Source organism: Pseudophryne corroboree, unplaced genomic scaffold (genome assembly GCF_028390025.1).
Source record: "Pseudophryne corroboree isolate aPseCor3 unplaced genomic scaffold, aPseCor3.hap2 scaffold_664, whole genome shotgun sequence".
Lineage (NCBI taxonomy): Eukaryota > Metazoa > Chordata > Amphibia > Anura > Myobatrachidae > Pseudophryne > Pseudophryne corroboree.
The window spans coordinates 23,833-44,754 of NW_026970251.1; positions in this window are offsets into that span (position 1 = coordinate 23,833).

Consider the following 20,922-nt stretch of genomic DNA (forward strand, 5'->3'; position numbering starts at 1 on the left):
AGGCTCTCTGAACAATATTGCCCTGGCTGTCATCTCAACTTCCCTGGACGACCATCTGTACAGAGCTTCAAATGGACATATTCAGAAATATGCATATTCTCTGTTCCAGCACCATGTACAGTACGACAAATACTTGACGTGGGCCAATCGTGTGAACTTTGATGGTTCCAAGGGCAAACTTCCGCTGAACAAAAATCTGGTACATGACATCATGGCTAGGTGTGAACGCCGCGTGAGGATTGGTGATCCAGAAAAGAGGAAGATAAGGGATACCATAAACGCTGCGCTGAGAACGAAGAGGAAAATGACTTGGAAGCTCCACTATGATGAAACCAGATCATTACCTACCTCCTAGCTTCAGCACATCAGCTTCACACAGCTGAAGCTAAAAAATTGTGTCAATGTACCTGTATGACCTGTACATTTTCTGGGGCTGCATGCACTGTGCTGAATCCACTTGGAGCAGCTCGGTTACTCAAAGGGGAGTGCATGAACTTGGCTCACCACATTCCTGGTAATGTAAGGGCCTGGTACAAGTTGCCCCTTTTATTCCTGTTGATTTTTTGGGCGCTGCTGTATCTATCCAGTAGCAGCCGAGTCCATTGTGCTGTGTCCATCTGGGGCCTTGGGCTGCGTTTCCATCCAGGGGCTGCTGTTGTCAGTCCTCTATTCTGGTGTCCGTATGCGACAGTGTTAAAAAGCAAAAGACAAAAACGAAAAATAATTCAAAAAAGCAAAACCTAAAAATAAAGTACAAAAACCATTACCCCGCACCACCACCACAAAAAAATAAATTATAAAAATGTTAAAGTTGATATTGTTACTGTATTTGTGCTGTTACCTTTTGATTAAAGTACCGTACAGTATGTGTGATGTTGGCTTTCTTATTACAATACAGTATGTGTGATGTTACATGTTCCAAATGATTTTGTCCGTAAATAAAGTGTTTCTTAAAATAAACATGACGTGGTTTCCAATGTTTGTATTCCCAACTTCCTGTACTGTATAAATTAGTACTACTGTATGATGGGAATTCAATTAAGAGTGGTATACTGTATGTAAAACAACTTGGTTAGGCATCTTGCATTTCATATTTTAATAAAAACCACAGGAAACTTCTATTTTTAAAAGTTTATTGAAGAAAAAAAAGGTGTTTTTTTTTAAATAAAGTTTGAAAGTTAATTAAAACAAAAAAGTAGTTTGTTCTTCGTTACATTCTTTTCTTGTGTATATAGATATCTGTGGGGGGAAAAAAAAAAAGTATTAAAGTAAAGACACTCATGTTCATTTGTTTTCCAAGAAAATTTGTGGAACCACACAGCCCAGCAATAAGTCATGCTGGGCTGTGTGGTTCCACAAAAGGCATGCGGTCCAAAGTGAAATAGTGGTGTCAGTGGTCAGCACTTTGACACGCTAACATTTGTGGAACCACACAGCCCAGCAATAAGTCATGCTGGGCTGTGTGGTTCCACAAAAGGCATGCGGTCCAAAGTGAAATACTGTAGTGGTGTCAGTGGTCAGCACTTTGACACGCTAACATTTGTGGAACCACACAGCAATGCCTGACACACACAAAATGCCTGACACACACAAAATGCCTGACACACACATGCTGGAGGGAAAACACATGTTTGCCAAACAGTCGACAGCACATGTCGGCCAGATGGCCGACCAAACTTGCTCCAAATCACCCCAAACTGGCCAGAAAGCACCCCAGCACACTCAGGAGGTACACCACAGCTAAATTAGGAGAGAATTTCATTACAAACAGCCAGATCTTGCAGATTATCTGCCAGATAATTGTATGGTGTACAGTATGCCTATCTTATACAGTAGAAAAAGATACTATACAATGGAGTACAATAACAAACATATTTATTAAAAAAAAAAAAAAATTAAAATGCTCTTAATAACAAATTAAAAAAGTGGTCCACTAAGAGGTGGACCACCACCCGCAGGAGCTGGATGGCACGCTGCAACTGTTCTGTGGGAAAAAAAGGACAGTATTACAAAACAAATACTGAATACTTTACAGTGTAGTAATGGCAATACAGTACTTTACTCTATATTAGACAATCTTGTTATTTACAATGTACAGTACTGTATTGTCAGTAGAGATGAGCGGGTTCGGTTTCTCTGAATCCGAACCCGCACGAACTTCATGTTTTTTTTCACGGGTCCGAGCGACTCGGATCTTCCCGCCTTGCTCGGTTAACCCGAGCGCGCCCGAACGTCATCATGACGCTGTCGGATTCTCGCGAGGCTCGGATTCTATCGCGAGACTCGGATTCTATATAAGGAGCCGCGCGTCGCCGCCATTTTCACACGTGCATTGAGATTGATAGGGAGAGGACGTGGCTGGCGTCCTCTCCATTTAGATTAGGGTTGAGAGAGAGAGAGAGAGATTGACCTGAGGCTGTGATACTGTAGAAGAGAGTGCAGAGTTTAGTGACTGACGACCACAGTGACCACCAGACAGCTAGGGGATTGTGACGCTCCTTCAGCATTGCCCCCTGGAGTGTGAAATGTATGCCATACTGTATCTCACTACATATCCGAGCGCTGCCACGTGCTGGGAGTTCACGGTCGGCGGCCATTTTGTCAGGTTGCTAAGCGATCCAGCTCGGTATACCGTAATGTGCATAGACCTCGCTTATCCCAGTGTAATTGAGCTAGGGGATTGTGACGCTCCTTCAGCATTGCCCCCTGGAGTGTGAAATGTATGCCATACTGTATCTCACTACATATCCGAGCTCTGCCACGTGCTGGGAGTTCACGGTCGGCGGCCATTTTGTCAGGTTGCTAAGCGATCCATCTCGGTATACCGTAATGTGCATAGACCTCGCTTATCCCAGTGTAATTGAGCTAGGGGATTGTGACGCTCCTTCAGCATTGCCCCCTGGAGTGTGAAATGTATGCCATACTGTATCTCACTACATATCCGAGCGCTGCCACGTGCTGGGAGTTCACGGTCGGCGGCCATTTTGTCAGGTTGCTAAGCGATCCAGCTCGGTATACCGTAATGTGCATAGACCTCGCTTATCCCAGTGTAATTGAGCTAGGGGATTGTGACGCTCCTTCAGCATTGCCCCCTGGAGTGTGAAATGTATGCCATACTGTATCTCACTACATATCCGAGCGCTGCCACGTGCTGGGAGTTCACGGTCGGCGGCCATTTTGTCAGGTTGCTAAGCGATCCAGCTCGGTATACCGTAATGTGCATAGACCTCGCTTATCCCGGTGTAATTGAGCTAGGGGATTGTGACGCTCCTTCAGCATTGCCCCCTGGAGTGTGAAATGTATGCCATACTGTATCTCACTACATATCTGAGCGCTGCCACGTGCTGGGAGTTCACGGTCGGTGGCCATTTTGTCAGGTTGCTAAGCGATCCAGCTCGGTATACCGTAATGTGCATAGACCTCGCCGGTGTAATTGACAGGGCCGTCTTTTCATATGGGCTCAATGGGCTCTTGCCCAAGGGCCCCAGGAGTAAAAGGGACCTAGTCTGATAGCTGAGGGTCCCCTCTTTCCAGGGGTACCAGATTTTTGAAAATCGGCCCTGGGGAACCAGAGATAGCAGGCTTCAAAGCAGTGGTCCCCATCCAAACCTGTTAATTGTTTTTCACAGCCAGATATCTAGGTTTCTTTTTGCCTTAGAGTTTTTCGGAGGGTATACTCCAAAAGCTGTGACTCCCCCCTTTCAGTGGACACTGGCAGCTTGCCTCTACTATGCCCAGAACCAGAGATATCAGCCTTCAAGCAGCTGTTCCCTGCTCCAGCTCCACACTCCTACTGTAATATGCAGTTTTATATTTTTGTCGGTGGATTGCTCTGGCTTCTAAAGTCTGATCCCCAAGTCCCCAGTACGTCCTGACAGGTGTCCTCAGTATCTCCTGACAAGTGTCCCCAGTACCTCCTGACAGGTGGGACTCTAGTTTTTTTTTTCCCCATTAGAGCTAAGAAATCTACAGTATTTCCAGGAACTGGAGATATCTGCAGTAAAGCACGCTGCCCTGACCCCCGGAAAATGATGAATATTAAGCCCACTCCATTATCCACTCCTCCCCTGTGTATTAAACACCCCCTACCACCCTGGAAGTCATGTACCAGGGCCCCTTCATTCAGCACAATGCCCCCTTCTACAGTTTAGTGTTCTCCTTCCTGCCCCATCTGTGCAGTAAAGGAATAATTAGCAGAAATTATTTCTCCAGGTCCTACTGTACATACTGAGCGAAAGATAGAACCCCCCCTATCCCCCGCGGAACATCAAAGCTGCCGCTGATAGCTCCCCCCACCCCTTCCGCTGGTGGGTGGGTAGGGGCCCCAGTGCATTGCTGTGTCCAGGGGCCCACACTGCTGTTAAGATGGCTCTGGTAATTGAGCTAGGGGATTGTGACGCTCCTTCAGCATTGCCCCCTGGACTGTACCATACTGTATCTCACTCCATATCCAAGCGCTGCCACGTGCTGGGAGTTCACGGTCGGCGGCCATTTTGTCAGGTTGCTAAGCGATCCAGCTCGGTATAACGTAATGTACATAGACCTCGCTTATCCCGGTGTACTATGTGCAGTAGTACTGAATGATTGCTATCACTTGTGGTGAAACACCTATCTTATCAAATACAGTAACTACTGTACAGTATAGTTGTTCGCACAGGTGATGGTAATCATACTGTATATTTAAACTGAAGTCCGTAACAGAGCATTCTGTCCCTCCTGCAGAGGTTCATGTTGGGAGGCACAGGGAAAAAAGTATAATACTGTACAGTATTTGCACTTTACTGTTGTGCACTTTATTTGAAAATGTACAGTTGTTTGCTATTTTTAGCATGCTGTGCTTTACATGTTTTCTTATTGTGGTTTTTATATTTTTAGACAAAAGACAAAGAATGCAGACTACCAGATTTTACGGGAGTGCCAAAACCCACCCATCAGTGGCACAGAAACTTGCTGCAGTAGTCCCACAAAAGAAGAAGAAAACTGCCAAGGCGGCTCAGAAAGAAAATGTGGTGAAACCACGAAAAAATGCCAAGGCAAAGAATAATAAGTTGGAGCTGATATGTGGTGTGGCAAATGATGTAATTGTTCCATCTCCTGCAGATCACAGTGTTCAGCCAATGAATCTGGAAATACCGGTGCTAGAGGACGTGACAAACACGCTGCATCAGGAAGCTTCTTTTTTGGACCATGTAGCCACCCCTGGACAAGAAGACATGACACATTCACCACGAAGAAGGTTGCATTTCACAGATGTGAACACCAAAGTGCAGGACTGCCAGTGTACCTGTCCTGTTTTACTAAAGGAGCTACTCAGTAAGGTGACCAATATGGAGTCAGAAGTTGGTGGACAGGTCAATCAGCTGCAGACCGATGTGGCTGGCCTTAAAGAAGGCATAAAGGAACAGATGGTAGAAGCCATGAAGAAAGTCATTGAACAAACGAGGGAAGAATGGCAAGTTGGAGTTTGCCGCACCATAATTGCAACACACCACCAAGCGGTTCAAGTCAGCGGCCTGGACGACCGAGGCCTGGAGGACCGCAGAGGAGGCCTGGAGGACCGCAGAGGAGGCCTGGAGGACCGCAGCGGACTGGACGAAGTCAGCGGCTTGGACGACCGCAGAGGAGGCCTGGAGGACCGCAGAGGAGACCTGGACGACCGCAGAGGAGACCTGGACGACCGTAGAGGAGCCCTGGAGGACCGCAGAGGCCTGGACCACAGCAGCGGACTGGACGAAGTCAGCGGCTTGGACGACCGCAGAGGAGGCCTGGAGGACCGCAGAAGAGACCTGGAGGACCGCAGAGGAAACCTGGACGACCGCAGAGGAAACTTGGAGGACCGCAGAGGAGGCCTGGACGACCGTAGAGGAGGCCTGGACCACAGCAGCGGACTGGACGAAGTCAGCGACTTGGACGACCGCAGAGGAGGCCTGGAGGACCGCAGAAGAGACCTGGAGGACCGCAGAGGAAACCTGGAGGACCATAGAGGAGGCCTGGACGACCGTAGAGGAGGCCTGGACGACCGTAGAGGAGGCCTGGAGGACCGCAGAGGCCTGGACCACAGCAGCGGACTGGACGCAGTCAGCGGCTTGGACGACCGCAGAGGAGGCCTGGAGGACCGCAGAGGAAACCTGGACGACCGCAGAGGAAACCTGGACGACCGCAGAGGAAACCTGGAGGACCGCAGAGGAAACCTGGAGGACCGCAGAGGAAACCTGGAGGACCGCAGAGGCCTGGACCACAGCAGCGGACTGGACCACAGCAGCGGACTGGACGAAGTCAGCGACTTGGACGACCGCAGAGGAGGCCTGGAGGACCGCAGAAGAGACCTGGAGGACCGCAGAGGAAACCTGGAGGACCGCAGAGGAAACCTGGAGGACCGCAGAGGAGGCCTGGACGACCGTAGAGGAGGCCTGGACGACCGTAGAGGAGCCCTGGAGGACCGCAGAGGCCTGGACCACAGCAGCGGACTGGACGAAGTCAGCGGCTTGGACGACCGCAGAGGAGGCCTGGAGGACCGCAGAAGAGGCCTGGACGACCGCAGAGGAGGCCTGGAAGACCGCAGAGGAGGCCTGGACGACCGCAGAGGAGGCCTGGACGACCGCAGAGGAAACCTGGACGACCGCAGAGGAAACCTGGACGACCGCAGAGGAAACCTGGAGGACCGCAGAGGAAACCTGGAGGACCGCAGAGGAAACCTGGAGGACCGCAGAGGCCTGGACCACAGCAGCGGACTGGACCACAGCAGCGGACTGGACGAAGTCAGCGACTTGGACGACCGCAGAGGAGGCCTGGAGGACCGCAGAAGAGACCTGGAGGACCGCAGAGGAAACCTGGAGGACCGCAGAGGAAACCTGGAGGACCGCAGAGGAGGCCTGGACGACCGTAGAGGAGGCCTGGACGACCGTAGAGGAGCCCTGGAGGACCGCAGAGGCCTGGACCACAGCAGCGGACTGGACGAAGTCAGCGGCTTGGACGACCGCAGAGGAGGCCTGGAGGACCGCAGAAGAGGCCTGGACGACCGCAGAGGAGGCCTGGACGACCGCAGAGGAGGCCTGGACGACCGCAGAGGAGGCCTGGAGGACCGCAGAGGAGGCCTGGAGGACCGCAGAGGGCTGGACGACCGCAGCGGGCTGGACGACCGCAGAGGCCTGGATTCAAGTGTGCTGTTGCCAGGAACACCAATGATGACCAGCACACCTGCTCACAGGCCACTTCTCAATACATTCGGAGGCTCTCTGAACAATATTGCCCTGGCTGTCATCTCAACTTCCCTGGACGACCATCTGTACAGAGCTTCAAATGGACATATTCAGAAATATGCATATTCTCTGTTCCAGCACCATGTACAGTACGACAAATACTTGACGTGGGCCAATCGTGTGAACTTTGATGGTTCCAAGGGCAAACTTCCGCTGCCCAAAAATCTGGTACATGACATCATGGCTAGGTGTGAACGCCGCGTGAGGATTGGTGATCCAGAAAAGAGGAAGATAAGGGATACCATAAACGCTGCGCTGAGAACGAAGAGGAAAATGACTTGGAAGCTCCACTATGATGAAACCAGATCATTACCTACCTCCTAGCTTCAGCACATCAGCTTCACACAGCTGAAGCTAAAAAATTGTGTCAATGTACCTGTATGACCTGTACATTTTCTGGGGCTGCATGCACTGTGCTGAATCCACTTGGAGCAGCTCGGTTACTCAAAGGGGAGTGCATGAACTTGGCTCACCACATTCCTGGTAATGTAAGGGCCTGGTACAAGTTGCCCCTTTTATTCCTGTTGATTTTTTGGGCGCTGCTGTATCTATCCAGTAGCAGCCGAGTCCATTGTGCTGTGTCCATCTGGGGCCTTGGGCTGCGTTTCCATCCAGGGGCTGCTGTTGTCAGTCCTCTATTCTGGTGTCCGTATGCGACAGTGTTAAAAAGCAAAAGACAAAAACGAAAAATAATTCAAAAAAGCAAAACCTAAAAATAAAGTACAAAAACCATTACCCCGCACCACCACCACAAAAAAATAAATTATAAAAATGTTAAAGTTGATATTGTTACTGTATTTGTGCTGTTACCTTTTGATTAAAGTACCGTACAGTATGTGTGATGTTGGCTTTCTTATTACAATACAGTATGTGTGATGTTACATGTTCCAAATGATTTTGTCCGTAAATAAAGTGTTTCTTAAAATAAACATGACGTGGTTTCCAATGTTTGTATTCCCAACTTCCTGTACTGTATAAATTAGTACTACTGTATGATGGGAATTCAATTAAGAGTGGTATACTGTATGTAAAACAACTTGGTTAGGCATCTTGCATTTCATATTTTAATAAAAACCACAGGAAACTTCTATTTTTAAAAGTTTATTGAAGAAAAAAAAGGTGTTTTTTTTAAATAAAGTTTGAAAGTTAATTAAAACAAAAAAGTAGTTTGTTCTTCGTTACATTCTTTTCTTGTGTATATAGATATCTGTGGGGGAAAAAAAAAAAAGTATTAAAGTAAAGACACTCATGTTCATTTGTTTTCCAAGAAAATTTGTGGAACCACACAGCCCAGCAATAAGTCATGCTGGGCTGTGTGGTTCCACAAAAGGCATGCGGTCCAAAGTGAAATAGTGGTGTCAGTGGTCAGCACTTTGACACGCTAACATTTGTGGAACCACACAGCCCAGCAATAAGTCATGCTGGGCTGTGTGGTTCCACAAAAGGCATGCGGTCCAAAGTGAAATACTGTAGTGGTGTCAGTGGTCAGCACTTTGACACGCTAACATTTGTGGAACCACACAGCAATGCCTGACACACACAAAATGCCTGACACACACAAAATGCCTGACACACACATGCTGGAGGGAAAACACATGTTTGCCAAACAGTCGACAGCACATGTCGGCCAGATGGCCGACCAAACTTGCTCCAAATCACCCCAAACTGGCCAGAAAGCACCCCAGCACACTCAGGAGGTACACCACAGCTAAATTAGGAGAGAATTTCATTACAAACAGCCAGATCTTGCAGATTATCTGCCAGATAATTGTATGGTGTACAGTATGCCTATCTTATACAGTAGAAAAAGATACTATACAATGGAGTACAATAACAAACATATTTATTAAAAAAAAAAAAAAATTAAAATGCTCTTAATAACAAATTAAAAAAGTGGTCCACTAAGAGGTGGACCACCACCCGCAGGAGCTGGATGGCACGCTGCAACTGTTCTGTGGGAAAAAAAGGACAGTATTACAAAACAAATACTGAATACTTTACAGTGTAGTAATGGCAATACAGTACTTTACTCTATATTAGACAATCTTGTTATTTACAATGTACAGTACTGTATTGTCAGTAGAGATGAGCGGGTTCGGTTTCTCTGAATCCGAACCCGCACGAACTTCATGTTTTTTTTCACGGGTCCGAGCGACTCGGATCTTCCCGCCTTGCTCGGTTAACCCGAGCGCGCCCGAACGTCATCATGACGCTGTCGGATTCTCGCGAGGCTCGGATTCTATCGCGAGACTCGGATTCTATATAAGGAGCCGCGCGTCGCCGCCATTTTCACACGTGCATTGAGATTGATAGGGAGAGGACGTGGCTGGCGTCCTCTCCATTTAGATTAGGGTTGAGAGAGAGAGAGAGAGATTGACCTGAGGCTGTGATACTGTAGAAGAGAGTGCAGAGTTTAGTGACTGACGACCACAGTGACCACCAGACAGTGCAGTTGTTTGTTTTATTTAATATATCCGTTCTCTGCCTGAAAAAAACGATACACACAGTGACTCAGTCACATACCATATCTGTGTGCACTGCTCAGCCCAGTGTGCTGCATCAATGTATATATATATCTGACTGTGCTCAGCTCACACAGCTTATAATTGTGGGGGAGACTGGGGAGCACTGCAGTGCCAGTTATAGGTTATAGCAGGAGCCAGGAGTACATAATATTATATTAAAATTAAACAGTGCACACTTTTGCTGCAGGAGTGCCACTGCCAGTGTGACTAGTGACCAGTGACCTGACCACCAGTATATATAATATTAGTAGTATACTATCTCTTTATCAACCAGTCTATATTAGCAGCAGACACAGTACAGTGCGGTAGTTCACGGCTGTGGCTACCTCTGTGTCGGCACTCGGCAGCCCGTCCATAATTGTATATACCACCTAACCGTGTTTTTTTTTTTCTTTCTTTATAGTCATACTAGTTACGAGTATACTATCTCTTTATCAACCAGTCTATATTAGCAGCAGACACAGTACAGTGCGGTAGTTCACGGCTGTGGCTACCTCTGTGTCGGCACTCGGCAGCCCGTCCATAATTGTATATACCACCTAACCGTGGTTTTTTTTTCTTTCTTTATACATACATACTAGTTACGAGTATACTATCTCTTTATCAACCAGTCTATATTAGCAGCAGACACAGTACAGTGCGGTAGTTCACGGCTGTGGCTACCTCTGTGTCGGCACTCGGCAGCCCGTCCATAATTGTATATACCACCTAACCGTGGGTTTTTTTTCTTTCTTTATACATACATACTAGTTACGAGTATACTATCTCTTTATCAACCAGTCTATATATTAGCAGCAGACACAGTACAGTGCGGTAGTTCACGGCTGTGGCTACCTCTGTGTCGGCACTCGGCAGCCCGTCCATAATTGTATATACCACCTAACCGTGTTTTTTCTTTCTTTCTTTATAGTCATACTAGTTACGAGTATACTATCTCTTTATCAACCAGTCTATATTAGCAGCAGACACAGTACAGTGCGGTAGTTCACGGCTGTGGCTACCTCTGTGTCGGCACTCGGCAGCCCGTCCATAATTGTATATACCACCTAACCGTGGTTTTTTTTTCTTTCTTTATACATACATACTAGTTACGAGTATACTATCTCTTTATCAACCAGTCTATATTAGCAGCAGACACAGTACAGTGCGGTAGTTCACGGCTGTGGCTACCTCTGTGTCGGCACTCGGCAGCCCGTCCATAATTGTATATACCACCTAACCGTGGTTTTTTTTTTCTTTCTTTATACATACATACTAGTTACGAGTATACTATCTCTTTATCAACCAGTCTATATTAGCAGCAGACACAGTACAGTGTGGTAGTTCACGGCTGTGGCTACCTCTGTGTCGGCACTCGGCAGCCCGTCCATAATTGTATATACCACCTAACCGTGGTTTTTTTTTCTTTCTTTATACATACATACTAGTTACGAGTATACTATCTCTTTATCAACCAGTCTATATATTAGCAGCAGACACAGTACAGTGCGGTAGTTCACGGCTGTGGCTACCTCTGTGTCGGCACTCGGCAGCCCGTCCATAATTGTATATACCACCTAACCGTGGTTTTTTTTTCTTTCTTTATACATACATACTAGTTACGAGTATACTATCTCTTTATCAACCAGTCTATATTAGCAGCAGACACAGTACAGTGCGGTAGTTCACGGCTGTGGCTACCTCTGTGTCGGCACTCGGCAGCCCGTCCATAATTGTATATACCACCTAACCGTGGTTTTTTTTTCTTTCTTTATACATACATACTAGTTACGAGTATACTATCTCTTTATCAACCAGTCTATATATTAGCAGCAGACACAGTACAGTGCGGTAGTTCACGGCTGTGGCTACCTCTGTGTCGGCACTCGGCAGCCCGTCCATAATTGTATATACCACCTAACCGTGGTTTTTTTTTCTTTCTTTATACATACATACTAGTTACGAGTATACTATCTCTTTATCAACCAGTCTATATATTAGCAGCAGACACAGTACAGTGCGGTAGTTCACGGCTGTGGCTACCTCTGTGTCGGCACTCGGCAGCCCGTCCATAATTGTATATACCACCTAACCGTGGTTTTTTTTTCTTTCTTTATAGTCATACTAGTTACGAGTATACTATCTCTTTATCAACCAGTCTATATTAGCAGCAGACACAGTACAGTGCGGTAGTTCACGGCTGTGGCTACCTCTGTGTCGGCACTCGGCAGCCCGTCCATAATTGTATATACCACCTAACCGTGGTTTTTTTTTCTTTCTTTATACATACATACTAGTTACGAGTATACTATCTCTTTATCAACCAGTCTATATATTAGCAGCAGACACAGTACAGTGCGGTAGTTCACGGCTGTGGCTACCTCTGTGTCGGCACTCGGCAGCCCGTCCATAATTGTATATACCACCTAACCGTGGTTTTTTTTTCTTTCTTTATAGTCATACTAGTTACGAGTATACTATCTCTTTATCAACCAGTCTATATTAGCAGCAGACACAGTACAGTGCGGTAGTTCACGGCTGTGGCTACCTCTGTGTCGGCACTCGGCAGCCCGTCCATAATTGTATATACCACCTAACCGTGGTTTTTTTTTCTTTCTTTATACATACATACTAGTTACGAGTATACTATCTCTTTATCAACCAGTCTATATATTAGCAGCAGACACAGTACAGTGCGGTAGTTCACGGCTGTGGCTACCTCTGTGTCGGCACTCGGCAGCCCGTCCATAATTGTATATACCACCTAACCGTGGTTTTTTTTTCTTTCTTTATAGTCATACTAGTTACGAGTATACTATCTCTTTATCAACCAGTCTATATTAGCAGCAGACACAGTACAGTGCGGTAGTTCACGGCTGTGGCTACCTCTGTGTCGGCACTCGGCAGCCCGTCCATAATTGTATATACCACCTAACCGTGGTTTTTTTTTCTTTCTTTATACATACATACTAGTTACGAGTATACTATCTCTTTATCAACCAGTCTATATATTAGCAGCAGACACAGTACAGTGCGGTAGTTCACGGCTGTGGCTACCTCTGTGTCGGCACTCGGCAGCCCGTCCATAATTGTATATACCACCTAACCGTGGTTTTTTTTTCTTTCTTTATAGTCATACTAGTTACGAGTATACTATCTCTTTATCAACCAGTCTATATTAGCAGCAGACACAGTACAGTGCGGTAGTTCACGGCTGTGGCTACCTCTGTGTCGGCACTCGGCAGCCCGTCCATAATTGTATATACCACCTAACCGTGGTTTTTTTTTCTTTCTTTATACATACATACTAGTTACGAGTATACTATCTCTTTATCAACCAGTCTATATTAGCAGCAGACACAGTACAGTGCGGTAGTTCACGGCTGTGGCTACCTCTGTGTCGGCACTCGGCAGCCCGTCCATAATTGTATATACCACCTAACCGTGGTTTTTTTTTCTTTCTTTATACATACATACTAGTTACGAGTATACTATCTCTTTATCAACCAGTCTATATTAGCAGCAGACACAGTACAGTGCGGTAGTTCACGGCTGTGGCTACCTCTGTGTCGGCACTCGGCAGCCCGTCCATAATTGTATATACCACCTAACCGTGGTTTTTTTTTCTTTCTTTATACATACATACTAGTTACGAGTATACTATCTCTTTATCAACCAGTCTATATATTAGCAGCAGACACAGTACAGTGCGGTAGTTCACGGCTGTGGCTACCTCTGTGTCGGCACTCGGCAGCCCGTCCATAATTGTATATACCACCTAACCGTGGTTTTTTTTTCTTTCTTTATAGTCATACTAGTTACGAGTATACTATCTCTTTATCAACCAGTCTATATTAGCAGCAGACACAGTACAGTGCGGTAGTTCACGGCTGTGGCTACCTCTGTGTCGGCACTCGGCAGCCCGTCCATAATTGTATATACCACCTAACCGTGGTTTTTTTTTCTTTCTTTATACATACATACTAGTTACGAGTATACTATCTCTTTATCAACCAGTCTATATATTAGCAGCAGACACAGTACAGTGCGGTAGTTCACGGCTGTGGCTACCTCTGTGTCGGCACTCGGCAGCCCGTCCATAATTGTATATACCACCTAACCGTGGTTTTTTTTTCTTTCTTTATAGTCATACTAGTTACGAGTATACTATCTCTTTATCAACCAGTCTATATTAGCAGCAGACACAGTACAGTGCGGTAGTTCACGGCTGTGGCTACCTCTGTGTCGGCACTCGGCAGCCCGTCCATAATTGTATATACCACCTAACCGTGGTTTTTTTTTCTTTCTTTATACATACATACTAGTTACGAGTATACTATCTCTTTATCAACCAGTCTATATTAGCAGCAGACACAGTACAGTGCGGTAGTTCACGGCTGTGGCTACCTCTGTGTCGGCACTCGGCAGCCCGTCCATAATTGTATATACCACCTAACCGTGGTTTTTTTTTCTTTCTTTATACATACATACTAGTTACGAGTATACTATCTCTTTATCAACCAGTCTATATTAGCAGCAGACACAGTACAGTGCGGTAGTTCACGGCTGTGGCTACCTCTGTGTCGGCACTCGGCAGCCCGTCCATAATTGTATATACCACCTAACCGTGGTTTTTTTTTCTTTCTTTATACATACATACTAGTTACGAGTATACTATCTCTTTATCAACCAGTCTATATATTAGCAGCAGACACAGTACAGTGCGGTAGTTCACGGCTGTGGCTACCTCTGTGTCGGCACTCGGCAGCCCGTCCATAATTGTATACTAGTATCCAATCCATCCATCTCCATTGTTTACCTGAGGTGCCTTTTAGTTGTGCCTATTAAAATATGGAGAACAAAAATGTTGAGGTTCCAAAATTAGGGAAAGATCAAGATCCACTTCCACCTCGTGCTGAAGCTGCTGCCACTAGTCATGGCCGAGACGATGAAATGCCAGCAACGTCGTCTGCCAAGGCCGATGCCCAATGTCATAGTACAGAGCATGTCAAATCCAAAACACCAAATATCAGTAAAAAAAGGACTCCAAAACCTAAAATAAAATTGTCGGAGGAGAAGCGTAAACTTGCCAATATGCCATTTACCACACGGAGTGGCAAGGAACGGCTGAGGCCCTGGCCTATGTTCATGGCTAGTGGTTCAGCTTCACATGAGGATGGAAGCACTCAGCCTCTCGCTAGAAAAATGAAAAGACTAAAGCTGGCAAAAGCAGTAGCACCGCAAAGAACTGTGCGTTCTTCGAAATCCCAAATCCACAAGGAGAGTCCGACTCCAATTGTGTCGGTTGCGATGCCTGACCTTCCCAACACTGGACGTGAAGAGCATGCGCCTTCCACCATTTGCACGCCCCCTGCAAGTGATGGAAGGAGCACCCGCAGTCCAGTTCCTGATAGTCAGATTGAAGATGTCAGTGTTGAAGTACACCAGGATGAGGAGGATATGGGTGTTGCTGGCGCTGGGGAGGAAATTGACCAGGAGGATTCTGATGGTGAGGTGGTTTGTTTAAGTCAGGCACCCGGGGAGACACCTGTTGTCCGTGGTAGGAATATGGCCGTTGACATGCCTGGTGAAAATACCAAAAAAATCAGCTCTTCGGTGTGGAAGTATTTCACCAGAAATGCGGACAACAGGTGTCAAGCCGTGTGTTCCCTTTGTCAAGCTGTAATAAGTAGGGGTAAGGACGTTAACCACCTCGGAACATCCTCCCTTATACGTCACCTGCAGCGCATTCATAATAAGTCAGTGACAAGTTCAAAAACTTTGGGTGACAGCGGAAGCAGTCCACTGACCAGTAAATCCCTTCCTCTTGTAACCAAGCTCACGCAAACCACCCCACCAACTCCCTCAGTGTCAATTTCCTCCTTCCCCAGGAATGCCAATAGTCCTGCAGGCAATGTCACTGGCAATTCTGACGAGTCCTCTCCTGCCTGGGATTTCTCCGATGCATCCTTGCGTGTAACGCCTACTGCTGCTGGCGCTGCTGTTGTTGCTGCTGGGAGTCGATGGTCATCCCAGAGGGGAAGTCGTAAGCCCACTTGTACTACTTCCAGTAAGCAATTGACTGTTCAACAGTCCTTTGCGAGGAAGATGAAATATCACAGCAGTCATCCTGCTGCAAAGCGGATAACTGAGGCCTTGACAACTATGTTGGTGTTAGACGTGCGTCCGGTATCCGCCGTTAGTTCACAGGGAACTAGACAATTTATTGAGGCAGTGTGCCCCCGTTACCAAATACCATCTAGGTTCCACTTCTCTAGGCAGGCGATACCGAGAATGTACACGGACGTCAGAAAAAGACTCACCAGTGTCCTAAAAAATGCAGTTGTACCCAATGTCCACTTAACCACGGACATGTGGACAAGTGGAGCAGGGCAGACTGAGGACTATATGACTGTGACAGCCCACTGGGTAGATGTATGGACTCCCGCCGCAAGAACAGCAGCGGCGGCACCAGTAGCAGCATCTCGCAAACGCCAACTCTTTCCTAGGCAGGCTACGCTTTGTATCACCGCTTTCCAGAATACGCACACAGCTGAAAACCTCTTACGGCAACTGAGGAAGATCATCGCGGAATGGCTTACCCAAATTGGACTCTCCTGTGGATTTGTGGCATCGGACAACGCCAGCAATATTGTGTGTGCATTAAATATGGGCAAATTCCAGCACGTCCCATGTTTTGCACATACCTTGAATTTGGTGGTGCAGAATTTTTAAAAAAACGACAGGGGCGTGCAAGAGATGCTGTCGGTGGCCAGAAGAATTGCGGGACACTTTCGGCGTACAGGCACCACGTACAGAAGACTGGAGCACCACCAAAAACTACTGAACCTGCCCTGCCATCATCTGAAGCAAGAAGTGGTAACGAGGTGGAATTCAACCCTCTATATGCTTCAGAGGTTGGAGGAGCAGCAAAAGGCCATTCAAGCCTATACAATTGAGCACGATATAGTAGGTGGAATGCACCCGTCTCAAGCGCAGTGGAGAATGATTTCAACGTTGTGCAAGGTTCTGATGCCCTTTGAACTTGCCACACGTGAAGTCAGTTCAGACACTGCCAGCCTGAGTCAGGTCATTCCCCTCATCAGGCTTTTGCAGAAGAAGCTGGAGACATTGAAGGAGGAGCTAACACGGAGCGATTCCGCTAGGCATGTGGGACTTGTGGATGGAGCCCTTAATTCGCTTAACAAGGATTCACGGGTGGTCAATCTGTTGAAATCAGAGCACTACATTTTGGCCACCGTGCTCGATCCTAGATTTAAAGCCTACCTTGGATCTCTCTTTCCGGCAGACACAAGTCTGCTGGGGTTGAAAGACCTGCTGGTGACAAAATTGTCAAGTCAAGCGGAACGCGACCTGTCAACATCTCCTCCTTCACATTCTCCCGCAACTGGGGGTGCGAGGAATAGGCTCAGAATTCCGAGCCCACCCGCTGGCGGTGATGCAGGGCAGTCTGGAGCGACTGCTGATGCTGACATCTGGTCCGGACTGAAGGACCTGACAACGATTACGGACATGTCGTCTACTGTCACTGCATATGATTCTCTCAACATTGATAGAATGGTGGAGGATTATATGAGTGACCGCATCCAAGTAGGCACGTCACACAGTCCGTACTTATACTGGCAGGAAAAAGAGGCAATTTGGAGGCCCTTGCACAAACTGGCTTTATTCTACCTAAGTTGCCCTCCCACAAGTGTGTACTCCGAAAGAGTGTTTAGTGCCGCCGCTCACCTTGTCAGCAATCGGCGTACGAGGTTACATCCAGAAAATGTGGAGAAGATGATGTTCATTAAAATGAATTATAATCAATTCCTCCGCGGAGACATTGACCAGCAGCAATTGCCTCCACAAAGTACACAGGGAGCTGAGATGGTGGATTCCAGTGGGGACGAATTGATAATCTGTGAGGAGGGGGATGTACACGGTGATATATCGGAGGGTGATGATGAGGTGGACATCTTGCCTCTGTAGAGCCAGTTTGTGCAAGGAGAGATTAATTGCTTCTTTTTTGGGGGGGGTCCAAACCAACCCGTCATATCAGTCACAGTCGTGTGGCAGACCCTGTCACTGAAATGATGGGTTGGTTAAAGTGTGCATGTCCTGTTTTGTTTATACAACATAAGGGTGGGTGGGAGGGCCCAAGGACAATTCCATCTTGCACCTCTTTTTTCTTTTCTTTTTCTTTGCGTCATGTGCTGTTTGGGGAGGGTTTTTTGGAAGGGACATCCTGCGTGACACTGCAGTGCCACTCCTAGATGGGCCCGGTGTTTGTGTCGGCCACACAGCTACCTCATTGCGCCTCTTTTTTTCTTTGCGTCATGTGCTGTTTGGGGAGGGTTTTTTGGAAGGGACATCCTGCGTGACACTGCAGTGACACTCCTAGATGGGCCCGGTGTTTGTGTCGGCCACTAGGGTCGCTTATCTTACTCACACAGCTACCTCATTGCGCCTCTTTTTTTCTTTGCGTCATGTGCTGTTTGGGGAGGGTTTTTTGGAAGGGACATCCTGCGTGACACTGCAGTGCCACTCCTAGATGGGCCCGGTGTTTGTGTCGGCCACTAGGGTCGCTAATCTTACTCACACAGCTACCTCATTGTGCCTCTTTTTTTCTTTGCGTCATGTGCTGTTTGGGGAGGGTTTTTTGGAAGGGCCATCCTGCGTGACACTGCAGTGCCACTCCTAGATGGGCCCGGTGTTTGTGTCGGCCACTAGGGTCGCTTATCTTACTCACACAGCGACCTCGGTGCAAATTTTAGGACTAAAAATAATATTGTGAGGTGTGAGGTATTCAGAATAGACTGAAAATGAGTGGAAATTATGGTTTTTGAGGTTAATAATACTTTGGGATCAAAATGACCGCCAAATTCTATGATTTAAGCTGTTTTTTAGGTTTTTTGGAAAAAAACTCCCGAATCCAAAACACACCCGAATCCGACAAAAAAAATTCGGTGAGGTTTTGCCAAAACGCGGTCGAACCCAAAACACGGCCGCGGAACCGAACCCAAAACCAAAACACAAAACCCGAAAAATTTCCGGCGCTCATCTCTAATTGTCAGTACAGTAAATCAAACACTACTGTATGCTGTCGAGGTAATTTAAACATTGCTTTAGTTTACCTCTTGTATAAGTGGGCTGCTGCCTGCCCGCTTCTGGGCCAGCCCACCTATCTTGCCCCTGTCTGGGGCCCCCATAAATCATTGGCACTATATTGGAGAAAAAAAAAACATTTAGTCACATTCAAATACTAAACAATTATTACTGTATACTGTAGGTACAGTATTATACTGTATTGCTGGTATTCAAAATATAAAGTACTGTACAAGAGTTTAGCTTCAATAGGTCATAAACAAATTGTCAAAGGAATAAAACACCACAGTACAAATACTGTAGACATTTATGTATTAGCAGTCATGACATTTCATGACCGCTTCAGAAAAAAGAGGGTTACAGTACTGTAGGTGGTGTTGTAGGGAGTACTATCAATAATAGTGGACTGTACTCAGAGCCAGCCATAAATAATATGATTCCCTAGTCAAGTTTTTGGATGCTGCCCCCTTGCACAGATGCTATTTCCGCCTCTGACCCTGTACCCCTTTCCCAGCACCATCACCCCTCAACCATAGCAGTCCTCATTTTGGTGCTCCTCCAACCTACTGTATGTTTAAAATAGCAACAGTGTGCACATTCGGTGTGCATCCCAAAACGGTGCATGTTCTTGCTGGGAAGGGGCATGGCCACACAGTAATTCCCCAATCTGAAATGACGCCACACAGTACTGCAACTTTATTCACAACATATCATGCAATAGTGTCTCTTATTCTCGTTACATCATATGATAGTACCACATTACTCCTCAAAGTATTCCCACTTATTCACATTGCATCACATCATATTGCTCTTTGTTCACATTAGACCACACAGTAGTGCCCTTGCTACAGTATATGTTACACAACAAAGTACTGTATACACATAATGCTGCACATTAGTAATGCATTTTGTATGCACAGAATATACTGTAGGCATGCTGCATATCATATTAATCAGCAGAAGCTGCTTGTGCCCCTAGGCATTTGGCAAGTATGCCTATGCCTAGGGCAGGCTCAGACTGGAGATCAGTACGTAATCCCGCTGGACGGGATCCCGGCAGTCAAAATACAGACGCCGGAATCCCGACCACACAATCCCGACAGGGGCGGCGAGCGGAAAGCAGCCCCTTGCATGCTTGCTTCGCTCGCCACGCGGTGGGCACGGTGCCTCGCTACGCTCTACACACTATTATATCAGTAGTCAGGAAACGCAGCATGCATTTGTGTAGTGAAGAGGGTGAAAAAGGAGAGAAAGTACAGTATGTACTGTAAGGTTATGTCAGAGGGTGTGAAGATGATCAGCTCAGTGTTATACATGTTACAGTAAGTTAGAATACAGTACAGTGCATTATGTATTTCTATTTTATTACCAGGTGTCTCCTCCACTGGTTGGCGACGGACTGTAAAAAGATAAAATACAGTTAGTCATATCAGTTGGACTTAAAGTAATGTTGGAGAAAAAAAATACTGTAATTGCAGTACCAACTATTGCTACTGTACAGTATATTTATTTACCAAAATGGTATTCTGGCTCGTCGTCTGTGGGTAAAAGAGAAGAATATTATAAAATACAGTATACAGTAAAAAGTATAGTAATAGTACACTAGTGTCCAGGCCTAGTGACAGGTGGGTAAAAAAAGGTATGCTTGTGACAGGCATGGTGATTCCAAGGGACCCCACCGAGACCATCAGAAAATTTGTGAGTGGCCCGTATGCCGGTGATTATGACTAGACTAAGGTAGCAACTCTTTTTTGCTTTGAATTATGCATACTGTACAGTACTGTACTGTATGTGCATATTGTACAGTACACTTAAAATATTTAGCAGTTACTGTAGTGGTAATTTTTGGGATGACAGTATCAGCATACTGTAAGCATCCAACTGCGGCCCCCAAACAGATGCCGCCCCTAGGTACAGTACGTGCCTCTCGTGCCTAATGGGAAATTCATCACTGACAGTATCTAGAGAGAGAGATGAATGGAGAGACAGTGACATGGGGGGAGAGAGAGAGAGAGAGAGAGAGATTTAGTAAGATGGGAGTTTTTTTTAGA